Consider the following 24,178-nt stretch of genomic DNA (forward strand, 5'->3'; position numbering starts at 1 on the left):
TGAAACCATAATAAAATTCCTAAAAGAAAAACACAGGCAGTAAGCTCCTTGATATCAGTCTTAGTGATACTTTTGTGGATCTGACTCCAAAGGCAAGGGAAACAAAAGCAAAAATGAACAAATGGGACTACATCTAAAAAGCTTCAGGACAGCAAAGAAAGTCATCAGCAAAATGAAAAGCAACCTACTGAGAAAAGATATTTGCCCACTATGTACCCAACAAGGGGTTCACATCCAAAATGTGTAACAAATTCATACCACTTAAGGCCCAAAATAGCCTAATTTAAAAATGGGCAGAGGATCTGAATAGACATTTTTCCAAAGAAAACTTACAGATGGCAAAAAGGCACATGAAATGCTATTCAAAATCACTCATTATCAAGGAAAAGCAAATCAAAACCACAATGAGGCATCAGTTCATACTGGTTAGACTATCATCAAAAAGACAAGAAATAACAAGTGTTGGTGAGGATGTGAAGAAAAGGGAACGCTTGTGCTCTGCTGGTGGGAATGTAAACTAGTGCAGCCACTCTAGAAAACTGTTTGTGGAGACTGCTCGAAATATTAAGACTAAAACTACGATATGATCCGGCTATTCCACTCTTGGGTATTTATCTGAAAAATACAGAAATACTAATTTGAAAAGATATATGCACCCCAATGTTCATAGCAGCATTGCCTACAGTAGCCAAGATATGGCAACACCCAAAATGTTCATGATAGATGAATGGACAAAGAACACGTGGTAACTATACACAATGCAATATTACTCAGCCACAAGAAAGAATGAAATCTTGCCATTTGTGACAACATGGATAGACCCTGATGATATAATGTTAAGTGAAATTAGAGGAGAAAGACAGAAACAGTGTATTTTACCTATAAGTGAACAAAAACAAAACAAAACAAGACAAAAAACAAACTCATAGACACAAAGAACAGATTAGCGGTTACCAGAGGGGAAGGGGGTTGGGAGCCCAAGGTGGCCAAGTGTATGGTGATGAATAGTAACAAGAATTTTGGAGGTAATCATATTGTTATGAGTACCGATCTCAAATTATAACTTTGTACACCTAAAACGTATATTGTGTCATACACTCGTTTTACCACAATAAAAAAGAAAAAATGGAAAAAAAATGGTTAAGATGGTAAATTTTATGTTCTATGTGTATCTTACTACACACACACCCCAACTGAAAAAAAAAAAAAAGAGTGAGGTATACTTCTGTAGCAAGGAAACAGATGACGTACTTACTACAAATTGGGCTGACTTACAAAACAGGTATGGGAGGAGGGCCACAGGACCAAGAGAAGTGGGCTGTTACCATGTCTGGGCCCACTTCCTGCCGAGTGTGCCTTGAGAGGGGTAGTGAGCCTCCCTCTACAACCATAGCCAACCTGAGATAACCTCTCAGGGAGAAGGTGAGACATGACCCTCCAACTTCATTTTCCTTCCTCTTACCCTGACATCCTGCACAGCGCTCCCATGGCCAAACCCACTTAGAAGCCAGAGGGCACTGGACTGTTGTTTGGGTCCCTGGAAGAGAGCAGGGTGGAAAAGAAGGCGATAGATGTGAGAGGCAACCAAGATTCAGCAAAATCCCTACACACTGGAATGGGGAGAATGTCCAACATTGCTGAAAGAAAAACAGCAAGTTGCAGGCCAGAAAATCCACTATTACGTGATTCATGGTAGGGGGGAGGAGGACCACCCCAGTAAGTGTATATTCTACCAGTAAATGCAGAATGGAGTCTAAAGGGATAAATACCACCTGGTAAGAGATGTCTGGGGCAGAGATGAGGGGAAGTCAAAAGGGACTTTGGACAGATGTGTAATTTTTCAAAGATTTTCAAGAAAAACGTGCTCATGTGCCGCTGTACAGTTCAATATTAGTAAGAAATGGGTAAATGCAATCATTTCATTTGTTTTTATGAAATGCAGATACCTCTAGCTCTTACAAAATTGGATTAGGTAGCCTACATGTAGACACGTCCTAGAGGCTTTAAGTGAGTAAAATGTTACAACAGAAAAAGTTCTGTCATATCAAGCTATGTCTGTATCAGTGGTTCTCAAAGTGTGGTTCCTGGATCAGCAGCATCACATCACCTGGGAACTTGATAGAAATACATATGTTCAGGCCCAACTCCAGACCTACTGAGACAGAAACTCTGGGACTGGCGTTTGGGGATAGAGTTGTACGGGCTATCGTGGTGGGTCAAAAGTTCAAGAGAAGATGTTGCTGGATCCTGTGAGCCAGAGCTGCCATGTGCAGTAGAACAGGCTACACACTGCACAACTGAAAGAGGCACTATTCATACAGATTATGATGATAATGATGCCTCCCAGGGCTGTGCAGTGCAAGACCTGTATTCCATACCTGGCAGTTTTTAAAACAGAGGGAAACCCACCGAAGGGTTTTTAAGCAGAAAGAATACATGATTTGTATTTGAGAAGCTATCACTGGCAGGGGGGTAGGAGAGAGGCGAAGGGGAGCTACATGTAGTCAGTCTATCTTGTCTATACCCTTGTGGCTGTTTATGCGCTGCATCATGAGTGAACTAAAGTAAAAGACACCTTGAATGGAATCCAAGTTGTCCTTATAGCCAAAACTCAAATTCAGGCTACCAGATACTTGGGTCTAGATTAGCAGAAGAACGGGGCAAAGGAAAAGAAAGACTGTCAAAGACCTGCAGGCTAATTAAGTATAGAGAGACTGAGAGAGAGAGAGATTGAGAGACAGAGAGAAGGATGGGGAGGCAGAGTAGAGGTAAATGGGTCTTGCAGAGGAAGAGATGAGCTCTGTGGGAAGATAGCTGGAGGAAGAAACACAAAGCCAGGGGACAGGTCTAACTGGAGATACTGATCTGCAAGCCATCAGCGCCCACATGGTAGTGAAACCACAGGTGAGGATAAGATCAGTCGAGGGGAATGTGTAAACACTGGAAAGGCAGGGTGTTGGGGACTGAGCCTGCAAAGCTCTACATTTAAGAAGCACAGGGGCTGGTGAAAAAGTGGGTTGCATTTGGTTTGAAAGCCAGGAGGCTGGAAAAAACTAGCAGGCACACAACACACAACCAAAGATCTATTGGCATGGGAGGGTCAAGAGTTTAATTCAAGCAAGACATGTCAGCAAGAAAAAAAGGAGACAAGCTCAAGGAAGCTTTACCCAAGTTCTCTGTCCCTGGGGAGCGTTCTGCTGCTGGTAGGCTCTTTAAACTGGTCAGTGTGCACGCAGGGTCACTGGCCCCTTCCCCCCTGCAAAGCCTAGTGTGAGACTTCATGCTTCTGGACACCTCTTCCAGGGCCAATGCACAACCCCCATCCCCCATTCATTCTCATTTTTGAGGAGCTAGATCAGCTGAGCAAAGTTTCACCAAGTTTCAGAGGACCAAAATGTACATTTGGGAGGAGTGGGTGGGCAGATGGCGCTGGATTAAAAAGATGCTGGGTTTGCTTTTGTCTCCAGCACAGCAGTGTGGACTCGGGAATTCCATCAGATGACCTAAAAACTTGGGACTCTCTCTCAAAAGACTGCATTCCCTACAAGACACTGAAGGGGAAGAGAGGCAGTTTTATTTTATTTTTTATTTTTTGGGGGAGGCAGTTTTACAGGGTCTGAGATTCCAGGAAACCCACGATTCACCAGGAGCTTGCAGGCGTCGATGATCCTGTGCATACTCTGTTCTAAGTCTGAAGTATTTCTCACATTGTGTTGCAACTGTTTATTTTTTACCACTTCCACCCTGCTACCCCTCTCTCCAACAAGGCTGTAAACTCTTCGAAAACAAAGGTTATCTTAAGCATCTCTGTATCCTTGCTGCCCAAGCTGGGGCTGCTGTGCAGTCATCGGCCCCCCAAAATATTTGTTAAATCAATGTCATGGGAAGGATGATTTGCAGAAGTGCAGTCGAACGCACACCTCTCCATTTATCTGAAGTTCTAAGACTTAATTTTGTTAAGCAGGGTTGGCAAACTATAGCCTCCTGGGTACATTTTGGCTGTGGGCTGTTTCGGCAAGGCTTATGAGGTTTGAAATGACCAGAAAACACATTTTTTTTTGTGATGTGTGAAATTACATGAAATTGAAATGTTTGTGTCCATCAATAAAGTTTTACAGGAACACAACCACACCCATTCATTTCTGTATTATCAACAGTTGCTTTAGGGCCATATCAGTATTCTTTTTTATAAACTTCTTAAAAAACAATTTATTTATTTGACAGAGAGAGAGCGCACCAGCAGGGGGAGCTGCAGGCCGAGGGAGAGGGAGAAGCAGGCTCCCCACTGAACAGGGAGCCCAATGTGGGACTCGATTCCAGGACCCTGGGAACATGACCGGAGCTGAAGGCAGACACTTAACTGACTGAGCCACCCAGGCGCCCCAGGGCTATATTAATATTGTTGAGTAGTTGTGATAGAAATAGCATGACCCAAAAAGCCTAAAATTTTTATTCTTTGAGCCTTAATGGAAAAGGTCTGTTGACCCCTAATATCCAGTAACACAAAATGAGAAGATAAACATGAGATACTTATCAGAATCTAATCTTCCTCACAAGTAGAGTTCTTTAAGACTTTCTAATCACTGACATGAAAACAGAAGACATTTTATCCCACCATGGGGCACGAATATCAAAACATCCCAGCGGTGTAAAGCAGCAGACTCTGGACTCCTAAGAGCTTGCATTGATCACTATGCTATGAGAATGTCTGATAGGTTGCTTACTTCCTAAGCTTCAGTCTCCTTGGCAGTAAAATGGGCACTATAAGACTTTTTCTCAGGAGGTTATTCTAAGAATCAAATAATATAATGCATTTTTACCTCTTAAGCTTGTACCTGATAGCTAGTAAGCATTTGATTAATGGAACTACTATAATTTTCTTCATTGTCTTTGGAGGAATATTTCACTTTGATACATGCTCTTTGATATTTCCCTCTAAAATGAATTACTTATGGGGTGCCTGGGTGGCTCAGTCAGTTAACCGTCCGACTCTTGGTTTTGGCTCAGGTCATGACCTTAGGGTCCTGGGATCAAGCCCCAAGTCGGGATCCACACTTAGCGGGGAGTCTGCTTGAGGATTCTCTCCCTCTCCCTCTGATCCTTCCCCTGCTCACTCTCTCTCTCTCTAAAATAAACAGATAAATCTTGAAAAAAATAAATAAAATGAATTACTTATATCAGACTGCAGCTTTTACGTCTAATGATGAAAGTTGGATTATTACTCTAAGACGTAACTGCTGACTATGAATTCACTCAAACCTTAAAGATGAGTGTCTAAATAAAATGTTAGCGTCTTATGATAAAGATATTCTAGCCAATGAAATATGACAAGAAAAAAGCAAATACATGGTAAGAGAGATTTGAAAGAGAAACAATTCTCATGATCTAGAAATAACATGAAAGACTGCCTCAGAAAACCTTACAGTGAACTATAAAACTATTTAAATAGTCACCAATTACAATAACTATATGTACGTATAAACATATGCATATATACACATATGTACACACACATACACATACACACAATGGTACGTGTACATACACACATATACACACACATAAAACACCAAACAGCAAAAGAAATGTGTAATAATTCTCTGTAGAAAAATACAATGTTACTGAGGGGCACAAAGGAATGTCATAAAAAAATATGGATCATAACACTTCAAATAAGTGCAAAACAGGACCACAAAAGTGGAACAGTTAGTTAAAGGTCCAAAGAGAAATCTGATGGTATAACTACAGGGATGGAAGAGCTTCAAACAAACCTCAACCACAGCGGAATAACACACAGCCCTCCCATTGCTCGGATGTTGGCCAGTGCTTTCTGGAAGCTGCTTTCATTTAGGCCTGAGCAGATGCAATTGGCAGAGGAGAAGCAGGGGGCTTTCGAAAAGCAGCAGGAAATGAACAGGCAGGGAGCACATTCACGGAGACCCTGGCAAAAGATCCAACGTGTTCTGTAAAAGGAGTTAGGAGCCTGGGAATCGATTCTTTGGATTTACAAATCAGGAAGGAATAGTTTCAGGACTGTGAAATACTTCTTACACACTGATAGATACCAGAGGCCACTCTTACCCTTCCCTGGAACCTTTCTGTTCACAGCGAACTCGTATTCTGGTGTTTGGGAAACATTTTGGACTAGAAGGGCTGACTTTTCATTGAATTAATTATTTTTTTTTAAGATTTTATTTATTCATTTGAGACACAGAGATACAGAGAGAGAGAGAGCATGAGCAGGGAGAGAGGCAGAGAGAGAGAGAGAAGCAGGCTCCCTGCTGAGCCAGGAGCCCGATGTGGGGCTTGATCCCAGGACCCTGGGATCATGACCTGAGCTGAAGGCAGACGCTTAACCATCTGAGCCACCCAGGCACCCCTCATTTAATTTATAATCCTGCAAAAGGGAGACATGGTGACTGAAGACTACTATCCCTTTTATAGTTAAGGTTGCAAATGTATCCAAGACTTTTGGAGACTAGGAGACAGTCTACCTGGCAGACTTGAAAAAAAAATGGGAAATTTAAGTAGAAGCATGTACATATTTTACCTTCCTGTAATACAAAACTCCATTCTCCCAAAGATATTCAAAATCAGTCTTTAAAAAATGCATAAAAACTGCACTGATGCATATTACTGCTAGCAGCCTAAAGGAAATCACAGGGAGATTTGAACTTCCATCTGATTCACAAATTAGCCGCACAAAACACGGTGAGTCCAGAAAGAGCAGTGACCTTTGGAAGTAGGTTGTGACCTCCACGGGCCACTCATCACAGGCTGCCTGGGCTGGATGCAGTGTGGTCAGGTGTGCCCTTGGAGATCAGAAAGCTTCTTTATTAAAAATGAAAGAGAACTTGATCTTCTCACACTGCTTTGATGTGAGATCAGCAATTTTTAATAAGAGGGATTTTTTTTTTTCCTGGACAGGGCCACAGAATCCAAATCTATATTTAGAAGGGTACGTTTTCACTGGCAAGCTCTAGTTTAATTAACTGTGATTTATAAAGGAATAGCAAGGGTTAGTGACATGGTTAACCAGTCATGCAAATTAAAAGTGAACATAATCCTACTTTACATTTGGGGAAAATAGCCAGTGTAGCTCAGGAGGTAAAATGTACCACAAGAGGGACAAGAGATATGTGATTTTCAATAATTTTATTAAAAAAAAGAAACGTTGCTTCTTGTGTCAGAATCAAAAGGCACAGGTAGGTACTCTCAGAAAGGTTTTCCAGGAAACATTTTTGGTGGTCTGCATGATGCTGCTCTGTGAAAAACAGAGCAAATAAATTAGCATTCATTAATTTTATGCATAGCGTGTTTCAGCATTTACAATTACCATGCTCTTTTGAGGACTTCCTTGCTCAGAATTATGACTCTGTTAAACCTTTTTTTTTTTAAAGAATGTATATGAAGGCAGAGGAACATCATTTTTTATGCACACATGTCAGGTTCTAAGGAACCAAGCCCCATAAAAGACCACTAAGGAAATATTTGGAGGCAGAACTTCAAAACTTCTCCTTCCTTCTGTTTTCCCGCATTTGGAAGAGGGGAGAGGATGGTGACATGTGGCCAGTTACAGGCATTCATGAAAAGGCGAAATCTCTTTCATGCTTAGAAATTTGAACATATGTAATAAAAGAGAGAAAACACGGCAGCCGCAGAGGCAGCTGCAGAATCTTTCTTTTACTGATTGTGAGTAGTTTTTAAGATCTGAGTATTCTTTCTCAGTCACCATGTTCACTCATTTTGAGCAGCTACTTTACAGGAGTCCTTGGTATAGAGATTTCTCCCACCTCCGGGCTTATACACCATGTCCCTTCCATCCCCTCTGCTGAAGCCCTCTGTTCCCCGCTGGCCCCCTGGCTAACTGCAATTCTGCTAGATCTTAGCTTGAATGTCACCCATCCAGAGAGGCCTTGCCAGATTCACCAGGCTCACTTAGCTCCAACTTGCTTGTCCCTTTCATCTCACCGTCTCCTCTGTTTGTAGCACTTAGCACAGTGTGCTGCTTTTATGTTCCTCATGTTTGCTTATGTTCTGTCCTTTCCCCCCTGGATCCTGAGCTTCCTCGAGGTGGGGTGGGGTGGGGAGCAGGGATCCTCTGTGCTAGCGGAGCACAGACACTACAGTGTCATGATTAACCTGCAGGTGTTGGAGGTGGACTGTTGGGTTCTGACCTAGCTCCACCACGCACAGGCTGTGTGACCTCAGCAAGTCACTTAACTTCTCTGGACAGTGGTTTCAACATCTTATGTGGAGACTGGGTTAATAACACCTACCCTCATGTCTTCTACGGTTAAATTCAAATGTGACGATATAGGTAAAGCACTTAAAATGACCCCTAGCACACAAAAAGCTCTTCATAAGTGAGCACTATTATTATTCACCACTGTATACCTAGTACCAGGCACAGGTGTCATACAAAAACCTGCTCAAATACTTACTAAATCAATACACTTTAATATAATTTTATCAGAGTATTCTTGCAACCACCCATGAAGTGTTTCTACACCCACTTCAGAGAGAAGGAACTAGAGAGATTATCAATGCCTTTTATGACATCTCACAACACTCTAGAAACTTCAGGTTTTTGAACCCCGGCCCAACCAGCATCAACTCAGGGCATTATTTCTAGTACATCTCTCGTGAGAGTTTTCACACCAACCTGTTGAGGCTAGGAGCAATCAAAAACAAAGCAAACAAGAACAAATCTATAGGCATAAAACAATGTTTATTTGATTATAAATATGGTATGATGTGGATGTTCTCCTGTCCTGTGCCATAAACCCTTTGAACCTTGGTTTTACCTATCTGTGAAATGGGGATAACAGGGATGAACGGAGGTAATATATGGAAAAATGTCTCCCACAGGGCACGGCATTAAGTAGGTCCTCAAAAAAAAAAAAAAAAAAGGTAACCTCTGTTACTGCTTCATCCTCTTCAGGGGATGTGAACCAGTAAATGATTTTTAAGGCCATAAGCTACACTCATCCTGGATCTCATCAACTAAGAATCCATTGGGGGAAAAAAAAAAAAGAATCCATTAGAAACAGCTATATTGCTTTCAAATTATAGGGCAGTTAGAATGCTGAGGTCCTTGGATTTACAATAGGTACTGTATTAGGCCATTCTCCCTATACATTTCTACATTGTCTTATGATAGGATATGAAAAATAAAAAATCTCATCTGTACTAGAATCTGACTGCCAACCTGGCCACTTTCAATTCCTAAATCTATAGCACAGAAAAAAAAATTCATACATTCTGAGCTGTTCTTAGAATCCTCAAACTCATGGGGTGGCTCAGTCAGCAAAGCATCCGACTCTTGGTTTTAGCTCAGGTCATGATCTTAGGGTTGTGAGAGTGAGCCCTGCCTCGGGCACCATGCTGGGTGTGGAGCCTGCTTGGGATTCTCTTTCTCCCTCTGTCCTCCCCCTGTCCCCCCTTTCTCTCCCTCCCCTTCTCTAAAAAAGAATTCTCAAACTCATGAATAAAGTTGTTTCAGGGGAAGTGGCTATCTTTCTTTGAGCTATTTAAAGTAGTCCAACTAATTATTTAAAGAATTTGCCCACTTCCAATATTAGAAAGATTCATTTACCAGAACTCTGGTCAATGGGGGCTAGCACTGTTCCAAAAATACAAGGGGAATCCTAAAAAATCATGTTTCATGCCATGTCCCAGACCACCCAGAAAGACCACATGATCTAAAAACCAAATGATGGAAATAAACCCCTATTTACTTGGATTGGGCAAAATGTAAAAAACATGTAACTCTTCCCCATGATAAGCTGATGAGTACAGCTTCATTCATGAGGGCACACTGCAGGCACTGCCCAAAGGCCACTGGCTTAGGTCCATAAACAAGAAACCTGGACAAATCACTCAGGGCTACGAAGGTCAAGGTCAATGGGCAGAGGGCTGTGAGGTCAAGGGCTGCCCACCACAGCCAGGAGAGGCTGCGGGCAAGATCGCTCCTCATTACTGACATGGTCAGTCACCTTAGATTCCTCCTGGCCTAGACCTGCCTGAGAAATGGGCAATGCTCGAGCAGCTGGTTTAAAAATCTGCTAGTCAATGCTTTAAATGCCCAATTCTGCTTTTATTCAGTGTGCCAAGAAGGTTAAACCAAATGGTTTCTCTTCCAAAGGTCAGGAAATCTTGCTAAGGAAGTTTGAAGACTACCGCTATAGAGGAAAATGTTTCAATGAGAGTAGTGGCCAAGAGGGCAATCGGCTAGCAATGATCAATAAGGATTAGACAGGTCGTGAAATACACAGTACAGTTCTGCTGAAATTAGATTGCCACAAAAAGAGAATGTGGCCCCATTTCAGCCCAAGGAAGATCAGAAACTCTTGAGGAAACTGTTGGAAACAAACACATGACTCTGAAAGCTGAGTATCTTTTATATGCAATTGTCAAGTTACATAGATGATTCCAAATTCTGCTAATTTACACACTGAATATCATTCTTTACTCTGTCTTTGGCTGCATTATCAATTATGTTGGCATCGTAACACTGCCATGTAATGGGGATCAAAACAAAGCAAAGTAACAAAATGGAGCATTTTTACAGGCTAATGAAATAGAATCAGGAATGTTGCCCATGGGACTGGGTGCTCCAAACTGATTTTATATCTGACACTGAGGTCTGTGTATCACTGTCTTTAGCAGTGGGAGGAAGGCAGACAGACACAAGGAAAAGTGGGTATTTTTAGTCTCAAGAACTTTTTTGAAGCAAACAGCTAATAGGGCTTGTTTTAAAACCCTGCCAGAAACATCTAACCCAAAGAGGGATAAAACTTGCAGAGCAACCTATGTTCACCAAAAGAACTCTGACAAGAGTAATATATACTCGAACATATTTAAGAGGCTTTTGTTTTATGTCCCCATGGCTAGGGCTGGGGAGCAAAGATTTGAGACTGAGGTCCATGAGTGCAAATAAAAATTAAGCACCTCTGCTGGAAAGAATTTTACACACTATCTTCTTACAGCAGCGGGGCTTCATTCATTATTCTACTAACCTTGAACTTGGCAACCTCAAAAATGTGACCTTGAGGGGCTGCTTGGAGTTGTACTCCTTGTTCAACACCTTTGTAAGTCAGAGACTGTAGAAGTGTTCTGACCTGTGCCTCTCCCTTCACCATCAGCATGTCAATCTGCTCATCCAAGACATTAAGACAAAAGTGAAGTGAGCACAGACGACCCGGACATGAGGTGCAGATGGCAGGTCTGTGGTCTGTGCTCAGTCCCCACCCTCCCTGTTACTTTATACCCCTGGTCATTTGCATTGCTGTCTCTGGTGCCGTGGTGCCCTTCCTGACTCACAGCTCCCCAATATAGCCCAGAGCACCCATTTCCAGGTCAAGCCAGCAAATACTGACTCCATCCGCCACGCACTCTCTTACTCGAGGCGTTTCCAGGGAAAAGCAAAGATACAGTAACAGTAGGACTGCGCTTGTCTTCAAGGGGATGGCAAGGAAAAGAAGAGCTCTTTTTTGAAATATGGGTGGTGGAACTAGATCATCTTGATGGACTTATAAGTTCTCTAAAAAGAAGAGAATTTTCTCCAGCTCCTCTTAAAAGGGGACACAGGAGTTCAGAACATCAGCCAGCCTGGATGGTCTAAATTCTCTGCCATTTCACTAACTGCCCTAATTGGGGCAAGTCATTTCATCAACCTGTGCCTCAATCTCTTCACCTGTCAATAGGGGAGAAGAAGAATCCCTTCCTGGTAAAGTGGTTGTGGGAATTCAATGAATGAATGCCCGGCAAGCCCTCCGAACAATGCATACCACACGTGAGCACTCTGTACATGTCTGCTGTCAACATCATCATCATTATTTAGCATGTACTTCTTATTCTATTTACTTCATTCCTTCGGCAGACAACCACTACGAAAGCCTACTGCAAAGCCACCGAACACAGATCTTCTCCCCACTCTGGCAGGCACATTTTGGCCCCACCACAGAGGTTCTGTTCGACTGTGCTCCCCAGGGGCCTGAAGTCGACAGTGGAATGCTGGAACTGTGGCGACAAAGATGTCAAGAGTGGTCTGGTTCTTTTACTGAGCACAGCGGAGACACTTTTTATGACTTCATACTTATGCAATAAAAATTAAGTGGTTACCTCAGACCACTACCAAACGACAAAACCACGATTAATCATCGGTTCCCTAAAAAGTCCTTCACAGAAATGGATGCTAGTCAAGAACTACTTATTAACATGAATACCCTCAATATCCATGCCAACGTATTTACATTTTTATGAAAACCACAGTGATTCTGGTTCCTTGAGAGTTAAAAAAAATCCAAGTAATCAAAGTGATCTCGTAAAGAGTCCTGATGTACCAGGTTATGCTAAATCTGGGTCAAGTAGAAGACCCAAATGGCCTATAAAATTGTAGATGTCATTTAAAGCAGAACACGCCTCTTAAACTGTAGTTAAATAACAGAGATCAAAATTGTTTAAGTAGGGGCGCCTGGGTGGCTCAGTAGTTAAGCGTCTGCCTTCGGCTCAGGTCATGATCCTAGGGTCCTGGGATCGAGCCCCGCATCGGGCTCCCTGCTGGGCGGGAAGCCTGCTCCTCCCTCTCCCACTCCCCTGCCTGTATTCCCTCTCTGGCTGTGTCTCTCTGTCAAATAAATAAATAAAATCTTTAAAAAAAAATTTGTTTAAGTAAATTTAAGCCGTAAATCTTGAATTTATTTCTTAGGGAGAAAATCAGAGTTATCTTCAGTTTATATTTATTTCTTATGTACTTCAAAAAGTAATCAATCAAAACTCTGAAATTCTTTTTTTTTTAAGATTTTATTTATTTGTTTGAGAGAGAGACAGCGCGAGAGCATGAGCAGTGGGAGGGGCAGTGGGAGAGGGACAAGCAGACTCCCCGCTGAGCAGGAAGCCTGCTGAGTCAAAGTGAAAAGCTTAACCATCCGAGCCACCCAGGTGCCCCAAAACTTTGGAATTCTAAGGAAGAGACAGTACTAATTCACTGAACGGACCAGTATGTCAATGGACAACTCTTGTCACTTAACTGTGATAAGTTTACCAGGTTGTGACAAAGACCAGAAATGTTCAAAGCCTTGAAGAAAGCCAGGGAAATGAAAAAGATTAAGAGACTATAAGTTTTTTATCGAAGTACAGTTGACATACAATGTTGCAGTAGTTTCAGGTAAACAACACAGTGATGCCCCAAGTCTGTATGTCATGCTGTGCTCACCACAAGGGTAGCTGCCCTCTGTCACACCACACAACACTATTACAGTACCATTGATTATATTCCCTATGATGTACCTTTCATCCCCATGACTTACTCATTCCATAACTGGAAACCTGTACCTCCCACTCCCTTTCCCCCAGGTGCTCATCCCTCCACTTCCCTCCTCTCTGGTTCACCTGTGAATCTATCTGGTCCTATACAATTTTTAAGTATCTGACTTTGATCAAGAATGCTGATCTGTTCCAAATCATGTTTGAAAATGAATTATCCTGTTTGTTTTGAACCAACTGAATCCTGCCTTCTCCATTATAAGCCATAATCCCTATTCGACTGATGCCGTCACGATAATTTTCCCCACTCATCATCTCTACCATTACCCCATTAGTCTGTGTGATGCTCGAGTGACTTGGGTGTGGATCTATCACCCCACTCAAAGGCTGGTTGTAGGAGCTGATCCTCCTTCCCAACCCCGGGCCCCAAACCCTTTCCCAGACACTACTTCTGATGAGTTGCTGCCCAAACTGCATTTTTAATCCAAATGATAACCTCCCTGGAAGGAGATGCGTCTTTTCCAATGGGGGTGTGCAAGGCATTTCCTTTCCTCATTGGAGCCAAACATATCTCAAAGCCCATCTGTAGTCTCCAAATTTGTCAGTGCCACACAAGAAAAACAGACACATTTGCTCATTGAGTCCAGTCAGCCTAACTTCTGGACTGGGTACTGTTAACCCTTTAGGCACCCTTGGGGGGCAGGCAGGAACATGAAGGAGGGAAAGGTGGTCTGCGTATCTCATCGCCACCTGAGAGAAGCCACCACTTCTCAGCTCCTACTGATTGTTGGTCATGCAGGGAAGAGTGGAGGAAGACTGGTATTGCCAGAGAGTCTCAATTTTCTAATAAAGCCAGAAACCCAGACTTCTCTATAAAAATGTCCTCTCAATTTTAAATGTTGGCAACAAATTCCAAATATTTTTAGACACAGTGACAGTTGGATCAAACATGTCTCTTAGCCACATCTAGCCTACGGGATGCCAGTTGTGGAGACGACCCCCGCCCCCAAAAGAAAGCAAGGAAACCTGAGTAATAATTCCCATCTCTCCAGTGTCTATAAAGAACTAACAAATAAGGAGCACTGTGTGCGAGGCACCATGCTAAGTACTTTCCACCCATCATCTCCTTTTGATTCTCATTACAAACTGTGTAATACTGCCACTCTGGTTGGAAAGATTAAAAAAAAAAAAAAACACTTAGGAAAGGTAAAACCTTGTCTAAGTTTCCCCAGCCAGGCAGTAGCAGGATTTGAACTTGAGTCTCAACTTTAAACTCCACCAGCTTTGCACCTAACAACAATAGCACAAAGCTGAGCTCGCAGGAGGGGCCTCTTAGGTCCTGGGGAAGGTGGCGTTATGGATCTCCGTGTTATCTGCTAGGGTATACACTGCCAAGTCTTTTGTTCTGAGGTCAGTGGTCCAATGTGGTCATCTCAGAAGTGAGAAATGATAGTGTCTTCAACCACATTTCAAATGTACGATTCAGCCCTCAGGCATGATGTGCCACCTGCCGGAAGAAGCCATAAACCTGGCCACTAACTGTATTAGCAAGCAAAATGGCTCTTAAAAATAATAATAATAATTTTTAGAGAGTAAGACAGAAACTTTTTCAGAAGCCTTCACTCATTGATTCTTTCTTGTAACTATAGGTTTCACCTTTAACAAGTTGATTTTGGGGCGCCCCCTTCCTCAGTCAGTAGAGTGTGCGACTCTTGATCTCAGGGTCATGAGTTTGAGCCCCATGCTGGGTGTAGAGATTACTTTAAAAAAAAGGTTGATTTTAATCTTATTATTTCAACATCAAAGCGAGAAAAAAGGTTCAACATCAAGTGGATCAGAAACGAAGTATTTTTACGAAAGAAGTCCAATAACTTCATCCAGCACTCTTTCTTAATTAACTTAAGCAACTTTCCATATTTTCCTAATGCTTATTTTTGGCAGCAATTAAAGCAAAAGCAACCGAACCCAAAATTAGTGCACAGGCCAGTTGTGATTTTTATTTGCCTTAATTTCACTTGACAATAGAGCCATTGTGAAGGACACACATCCTTACAGAACTCCCAGCTCTTCCCTCTTACACTAACCCATTCAAGAACAAGCTTCAGATCATTTACAGAGCTGCACAACTATAGGAGTTTTTAACCGTACATCAACCCATTGCCTATTTTCAACTTCAAATGCAAAGAAAAAAAAAATTGAGAAAACCTCTATCCACAGTGTATTAGGAACTCAAAGGGCAATTTTTTATTTCTAAAAAATAGCCTGGAATCCTGTGGGGCTTCAGCCAGTGTACTTTATGTAGCAGAACTAGCCCACCGGCATCATCCAGGTGATGCATGCTGCAGAGCAGACAGAACATCCACAGAACATCCACAGCCCCGACCACTATCCTTGCGAAAGCCATCAGCTGCCTTTGCATTAGAAGAGGGAAGGTCTTACAAAGGTATAATATACAAAGTGAGCAGCCCAGGACAGAGATAAGCAAAGACATCAGCTAGGGGTGACACTGGCAAGGGGTTCCACTTTGTACTTTCTGTCCCCTCGCTCTGGAATACCTTTCACAAATATTATTGCCATTGCCTCTGGGTCTCTGCTCCCTTGTGACCTCTTCAATGAGACCTAACCTGAACACTCCATAGCAAACAGCACACACAATCCCTACCCCCTACTCCCCACTGACCAAACTCCCTTCCTTCCTTCCCTTTACTTTTTATCCTAGACTTAGCACCACTGCACATCTTGTGTATTGCCTCATTAATTTACATTCTACCTATCCACCACTAGAATGGCAGGTCCATGAGAGCCGGACCTCTGCCCGTTCCTTTCATTGCCAAGTCCTCAGGATGCAATAATAAATCAATGAATTATCTTTTGAATGTAACTAATACACAAGTGAACAAATGATAGATTGTTAATGACCACACCCACCAGAATGTAAATGCCTGAAAGCAGGGCTTCCGAGTGTCTCAGTCTCCCTATAGCCTCCCACGCCATTACCTACAACAGTGCCCGCCATACAGTAACGAATGGCTGGATCAGTGAGTGAATGAATCACACACTCTAGTTCATTCTGCAGCCAAGCTAATTCCATTGTGCAGTCAAGACTCCAGGGCAGGTGTGAATTCCGTTTCTACTGTGTTCAATTGGGACGCCTCCACATCTTTGGAGGTAGATTCTGCAGCTAGTCAATCGCATCTTTCATGTGTTAATATACTGACTCTTAAAAGAGGGCTGTTGAAAGGAACAGACTCATTCCAGTCACCTCACGGGATGGGACGCCTTTGGTAAGGAATATGTGTAGGGGAAGCAGGGAAAACACAGTGATCGGATCTTGGGAGGTTCAGAAAATCGTGGGTCAAGATTTACCAAGGAGTCTGTGAACCTGGTAGCAGAAGCCCCTCGGCCTTGCCCAGGCAGCCCTACCTCTCCTGTGGGCTCACATTTTGCCAGACTTTTCCCACATTGCCTGGTCTTCTCCTTACATCTTGTAGGTAACACTTTTGGACACTGAAGACTCCTGATCACCTTTACGACAATTAAGATTAGAAAAGAGTGGGGATTCCATTTCTGTGTTTCCAATAGTATGTCATTCAATCAACCCCAACTGCTACAAAACGCTTCTAGTTTACAAAAGAAAACACTAAGAAAATCAGTTTTGCCATGTCAAGTGCAGCAGGCTAAACTGTTGCTCAGAATATTTGCTGCCCTTCCCTGTGGGGGGATTATCCTTCCCTTGTCCTGGTGATGTCAGACTTGATCAAGTCACTTAGTAATGAAATGTAGCTGGGAGGGAGTGTGACCCTTCTGAGCAAAAGATTTGGGACCATCACCTGGTTCTGCCATGTTGTCTTCTCCTTCTGCCTGCAGACAGAAATGTCCCAGGTAGAGGGCCACTCCTTCAGCCTAGGTTCTGGAAGGCTGAGCACCTGGAACAGAGCTGCTGCTGACCTAGCATGGACACATAACATGAGCAAGAAAACAAACCACTGTTGCAAGCAGCTGAGCTTTTCAGAAAATGTTAGTGCAGCAGAACGGAGCCTACGCAGAATGATACTGCAGAATGATACTCCGATGATCGTTTTGCAGTGACTGTTCATTTCCTCACACTCTTGCTGTTATTAAACATGTAAACAAAGAACTGGTATTGCCTTAACAGTAAGCAAGGTCTCCACTCTCCACACTTGAATGGAGACTAACTGGCCCAGTAATGGCAAAGGCCAACGTATTTCAGCCAAGTCATGGGCCCCTCCCCCTACATCTGAAGTGAAAGCAAAGGCCCCAGGCAAGATAAAAGCAGAACTGGCTGTTTGGGGAGAGAGTAACTTGTGAAAGTTTCACCTGACAATTCACATGGGCAGACAGCAGCATAAAAACAAATCAAGGTCCATATAGGCCCATAATTAAGAGTAACTGCACACATGGGCGCCTGGGTGGCTCAGTTGGTTAAGCGACTGCCTTCGGCTCAGGTCATGATCCTGGAGTCCCGGGATCGAGTCCCACATCGGGCTCCCTGCTCGGCAGGGAGTCTGCTTCTCCCTCTGACCCTCCCCCCTCTCATGTGCTTGCTCTCTCTCATTCTCTCTCTCTCAAATAAATAAATAAAATCTTTAAAAAAAATAAAAAATAAAGAGTAACTGCACACTTCATAACCTGCATTTCCTAAACTGTCCTTCATGTCGTCTGTTACTACGAATGGTGTGGACCTGGCATGTACTATATACCTTGAAGCCAACTGCAGAATGGGATTTATGAGGCCCCCACATGTGTGGGACACTGGGCAAACAGAAAACGTAGACTCCAGGTATGCCCTGAAGTAAACTCAGATGAGGATTTAACTGCAGGTAAAGGAAGAATTTACAAGGATATGAATCTGGGGTTTTCCATAATTATATATACTGTAATATCAATGTAAAAAGAAAATATTATATGATCTGGACAGGCTCCCTTAAACATACACACACATACAATTTAATAAATGTGACAGGTATAAAAGCCAGAATCTTTCTGTGATGCTAAGTTGACTCAAGAATAACCCCAAGGAATGTTACTGTACTTTCTTTGGGCTCCAACTTTTCATCACAGTAATCAGTACAAATGTCTGTGTCCCTGTAGGCCACAGCCCGCCATTTCTGACAGATCATGGCATCTGTTATATTTAATGACTCACAGATACCAAGTGTACATCCAAGAGATGTTGAAAGTTTCATTAAGTAGACTGATTAATATGATCTAAAGATTCAGTGCTCCTTATCAAATTCTCCTAGAGTCCCTTCAATGGTCAGGGCTGACCAGATGGAAGGGCACGGAAAATTCCCACAGCTGGATCTCCAACAGAAACTTGGTAGCGGTCCAGAGCCCGCCTGCCCCAACAGCCCAGCCATCACTTCTCCCAGGGCAGACACTGAGGATGTGGCTTTGTTGGCATGACAGGTATGTGTGTCATTCTGGAGCATCTGCGGTGCCCAATGAAAAAGTACTCAGACGCACATCTGAAACCTCTGCCCCTTTGCAAGGATTTCCAGCTGCTTCTAATCCTGAACATTGAGAACTTATTTTAAGAGACAAAGGTTTCTTTAAACCAATATCCATAATTTAGAGACTGGAAGGAGGGTCCTGTGTCTAGAATGCCACATGTGGTCTTCAGATGTCCCCATCCTTAAGTCCCCCACAGTGGCAGGTTCTCCACAGGAACATGTTTCTCACACTCACAAACCACTGCACTGGAGACCAGAAAGTGAATGGACCCGGAGGGAAATATGACCAAGGGGCACTACTTTACTGGGTGTAGAAGTAATAGACACAGAGGTCTTGACCACTCTAAGAAACATGTTACACTTACAGAGAATTTCGTCTACACTGCAAGTCTTTTTTATTGCATATCATCCTAGGTCCACTGGAGACGTCCCCTATTGCTGGTGCTAAGATTTGTAACCACATCTGAGGGGGCAATCCCCATCTCCCCTGATCCTCCACTAAAAGGCAAAGACCCACACACCCAGTGTTCACAGACACTGCACTGCTCTGGCAACTGCATTATTCCACGTAGCCTCTCCTACAGTTCGCTGAGGTCATGGCACAAGAGTTAAGGCCAACAGAACTTGAACAGAAGTGATACGCATCACTTCCGAGCCTGGCCCAAAGAAACCTCTCCTGCAGATCTTCACTGGCTTTCCAAGTGAAGAGATTCAGGAGACCTAGAGAAGATGGGCTCCAAGATTGGGAGAAGTCTGTGGTGAAGAACAGACCCCGAGCCCTTGCTGAACCGTATCTGGCCCTCAATTTGAACAAATGATAAGTATTTATTGTGTGGGACCTCTGAATTTTGGGGATTATTTGTTATAGCACTTAGTCTACTCTAATACAGTGATAAATTTGCTTTAATCCACCAGATGGCTTTAATCTACAATACAGAACTGTCAAATACTTGGGAATATGTTGATACTTGGCATCAACAAGCCCCAGGCAACAGTCTTGCCTTTCAATCTTTTATGGAACACTATCAAATGTGGACAATACTCGTTAAAGAATGGCCAACAGGATCCAACTATTATCTTCTCTAAGAGACACAGGAGTCCTTTCTTTCATGTTCTCCTTGTGTAGAACCTGCCACAATGGGGGATTTAAGGACAGGGACATCTGAAGACCACATGTGGCATTCTACACACAGGATACTCCTTCCAGTCACTAAATTACAGTTAGGTGATTAAGGAAACTGTGTCTCCTAAGTCATGTTCAATATCAGCATTCATTTCATCCCTGGGGCTTCGGGACCAATATGACTCTTTGATGCTCTATCAAATCCTGAGTGGGGATGGTCACAGGGAATCCACAAAGTATATTCACTTGTCCCAGGCCTGGGTTGTTGCGTTAACATCTAGGATATGCAGCGATGGACTCTACTTTAATTTTCCACCTTCATTTTACACTTTAGACTTCCAGGAGTCTTACATCTGTTTTCCAGCAGCCAAAAAGACGTCCTCTAATTGCTTCTGAATGAAAGCAGAGACTTCATTTCCTCGCACAGAACATATACACATTACACATACTTCCAGCACCATGAGGCAGTCTCCCTTTCTCTAAATTCTGCGCGTTGTCTCACCAACAAAGAAAAGCCCTTTTCAAGTCAAAATAATACTCCTTAAAAAAGGCAATCTAGTTTTTTGAAGTTCTTTAAAATGAGCTTAGCCAGAACACCAGGGACTCCAATTACACATATTTACCTGATGTACTTTTACAGGAAGCATAATTCAAAAATTGCAGACTGACTTTAACACTGCAAACTATGCATTTTAAAAATGCCCTTACGACATGGGGAACTTTCTTTTGTGGTGTCCTGATACTACCCCTCCTTCAGAGTAGTTTCCTGGTCTTTCCTTATGTGAGGCAACACAGTTAACCCTCAGCAACATAAAGCACTTAAGGGTTGTGCAAGCCTTGTTTTGCACCCACTTTTCTTCTGCACAGAACATCTTATTTTTCATCTGGTTTTAATCTTACACAACGATGTAGGTAAAGGCAAACTCTGAGACCTGGTCATTAAGCCCTCACGGCCGCCCAGCAGATGCACAGGAGAGGTTTGCTAATCACAGGGATATGATGGATATCCTCATCCGGAGGGCTGTGTTTCTTAAGGTGTCTCAAAAGTTCCTTACACTAATGGCTTATGCAAAGACACACACTGGACAAAAGGCTTTCTTGTAAAAAAAAAAAAAAAAAAAGGCATATTCCCAAAGAAATGTTATTTTTATAAATAGCCCCATGGGCTTTGAGCAGGGCAATATACAGCTCTGTCTCACCCCCAACCTCTATGGGAGCACCAGCACTTCCCCAAACCTGTCCTTGTCCTTCAAGGCTGACAAGGAACTTGCGTTTCTTCAAGGGTAGGCCTCACTGATTTTACCATATTTATTAAAATAGAACGTCACGTAATTATTTCTCAGACTAGGCAGTCACCTCCCATTTGAGCCTTTAAACAGGTTTTCATATTACAGGTCACTCTCCTAACGACTTAGTTTTGAACCACAACATATTTATGGAAGGGATGTTTAGGGAAGATATGTTAGCTTGAATAAATTTTAACCAAGAGATGTTTGGGATGTTTATAGATCTCACTATAGAGAATCAGTTAAAAAAAGAGGCTGTGGGGGGCTAAAAAAAGCCACAAATTCTCTGTTGCTCCTCTTCTCAAGAGGTAGAATCTATTTCCTCAGTGCAAATCTGGGCTGGCCTTATGACTAACTTTGACCAAGAGAATGTCAGAGAGGTGACATCGGGTGACTTCTGAGGGAAGTCTCAAGACCTTGCACCTTCTACTCTTCCCTCTCAGTGCCCTGAGACTGCCCACCAAAAAGCCTGCATTAGCTTCCTTGAGCAGGGAAGACTCCATGGAGAGAGGGACCCATCAACGTCCAGCACCACCTGCTAGACTTGTTAAGTGTGGCCATTTGGACAATCCAAGTGAGGCTAGTGGAAGAACAGCCCACACGATCTACGGAACCATGAGGAATTATACACCACTGTTGTTTTAGCAACAGACACGGACATGGTTTTGTACACGGCAAGAGGTAACTGAAATCAAAGGCCAAAAAAATGACAGAGACTTATTATTTATTCCCGGTGGGTATCTCTATGTAATTCCAAGAGTCAGATTCACTGGAAAGAAGTCTTTTAAAGATTAATTTTGAAAGCAATCAATAAATGGTTAATTGTGGAAAGCACAAATACACTTTTATAGGATGAATGTGAAAGTATGTTGAAATGCTGCCTGGGTGAGGATTTATGGCTCAGGATGAAAGGCCCTGTGATAGAGATTATTCAAGAAGTGTTGTACCCCTAACAACTTAGACAAAAGTGCGGACGGTATGCTCTGGAAAACTACAGGATGACAAAAGGAGCTCTCATGAGATGACAAAGACACTGGTGTTAAATATGCAAGTGAAGTTTTAATAAAATGGTTTTATAAAAATATGATAGTAAAAAGGCAGTATTTCTAATTTAAGACATTATTTTGGGGAGCCTGGGTGCCTCAGTCGGTTAAGCAGCTGACTCTCAGTTTCAGCTCAGGTCATGATCTCAGGGTCCGGGGATTGAGCCTCACATCAGGCTCCCCCCTCAGCGGGGAGTCCGCTTGTCTCCCTCTCTCTCTGCCCAACCCCCATTTGCCCTCTCTCTTACTACAATAAATAAATCTTTAAATTAAAAAAGACATTATTTGGGCGCCTGGGTGGCTCAGTTGGTTAAGCGACTGCCTTCGGCTCAGGTCATGATCCTGGAGTCCCGGGATCGAGTCCCGCATCGGGCTCCCTGCTCGACAGGGGGTCTGCTTCTCCCTCTGACCCTCCTCCCTCTTGGGCTCTCTGTCTCTCATTCTCTCTGTCTCAAATAAATAAATAAAATCTTAAAAAAAAAAAAAGACATTATTTTATGTGTGATTTATCGGAGATCCTAAATACATAGACCTGAAATATTTTACATTATGACCTAACACTTGACTACTGCATCTGCATCTATAAAAGTTTATATTCTGAGTTTGGCCCCTTCTAAAACAACACAAAACAAAGCTGTTCTTTATTCTTCTCGTTGGGGAAATGCTGGATTTGGTCTACATTTGGGTATATATGGTATTTTATAAAATGATAAAACTCAAAGGTATAATAAATGATTGGATACTACAATTTGATGAAAGTTACTCTGAGGAGGTACAAAAATGATTATTTTTTTGAAAAATTGCAGTTAATTACCTGCCAAGACACCTATTTACCCAATCTTGAAAGGCACTTCACCATTACTAGTGATAGAAGCAATCCTGATGCATGCTAACATTTCTTGAGGAGCAAAGAGGTTCTGGGAACTTGTGGTAAACTTCATAAATTCCATTTATGGAGATTAATAAGGCATCTTAGTTGAATGTCAGCAAAAATGCTGCCTAACCTCATGAAAATTACCCTAAATGGCTTTCCAGTCATCTAAGTGTGACTCACCTGTGGTGTATACACTTTTAAACCCTACTAAGAGATCCTACTTTAAAAAATATTTTTCGGGGCACCTGGGTGGCTCAGATGGTTAAGCGTCTGCCTTCGGCGCAGGTCATGATCCCAGGGTCCTGGGATCGAGCCCCACATCGGGCTCCTGGCTCAGCGGGGAGCCTGCTTCTCCTCCTCCCTCTGCCTCTCCCACTGCTCATGCTCTTTCTCTCTCTGTATCTCTGTGTCTCAAATGAATAAATAAAATCTTTAAAAAAAATACTTTTCTTCTGATTATCAAAGGCACATGTTCACTGTAGGAAATACAAAAAAATTTAAGACTATGAAGAACAAACTATAATTTCTCATAATTTCACCATTCAAATAGGCCCAATTTAGCTAATACTTACTGAGTACTGACTGTAAGCCAGACAGTGGTCTAAATTCTTCACACACATGAATTCATTTAATCCATCTAAGCCTATGAGTTATGCACCAAAATGTTTTTTTTTTCTTTTACAAATGAGGAAACCAAGGCAGAGAGAGAGATCACGTAACTTTTAGTTACATGATCCATGGTCCACTAGCCTATAAAAGGAAGAGCTAGGTGTTCTGGCTCAAGGCTTAGGCTCTGAATCACTACATACGGTGTTGCAACCGAGCGGGCATCCTATTACTTTCCTTCCAGTCTTTTTTCTGTATCATATATATGATGTACACACTGTGGACTGAGATTTTTTTTTTTTTGAGAGCCCAGTAACCATCTGTTAAAGTCCCATCTTTGCCACAAAATCTTTCCAGGTGTCTCCAAACCCACACTGATTTCTCCTAAGTGGCTAATGTAGCCATTTCAAACGCTGTGGAATTCAACTCAATACATTTCATACGTCATTAAGCACAGGGTGTAGAGACCCCATCTGATTTTATTTTCATCTCCCAACTTTCCA

General features: G+C 42.5%; 1 protein-coding gene and 1 long non-coding RNA gene across 4 annotated transcripts in view; both read right to left on the minus strand.

The window, feature by feature from the left end:
- The window catches only part of PDZRN3 (PDZ domain containing ring finger 3), a 237,988-nt gene that overhangs the window by 129,686 nt on the left and 84,124 nt on the right, over positions 1–24,178 (minus strand). The window lies entirely within an intron of this gene.
- On the minus strand, positions 16,940–22,591 carry LOC145721699 (uncharacterized). Its single transcript, XR_014145545.1, has 2 exons — positions 17,920–22,591; positions 16,940–17,695 (listed from the first exon to the last, which is right to left on the minus strand). It is a non-coding gene; the product is annotated as an uncharacterized LOC145721699 (long non-coding RNA).

Source organism: Leptonychotes weddellii, chromosome 1, assembly GCF_054177405.1.
Source record: "Leptonychotes weddellii isolate Sample4059 chromosome 1, ASM5417740v2, whole genome shotgun sequence".
Classification (NCBI taxonomy): domain Eukaryota; kingdom Metazoa; phylum Chordata; class Mammalia; order Carnivora; family Phocidae; genus Leptonychotes; species Leptonychotes weddellii.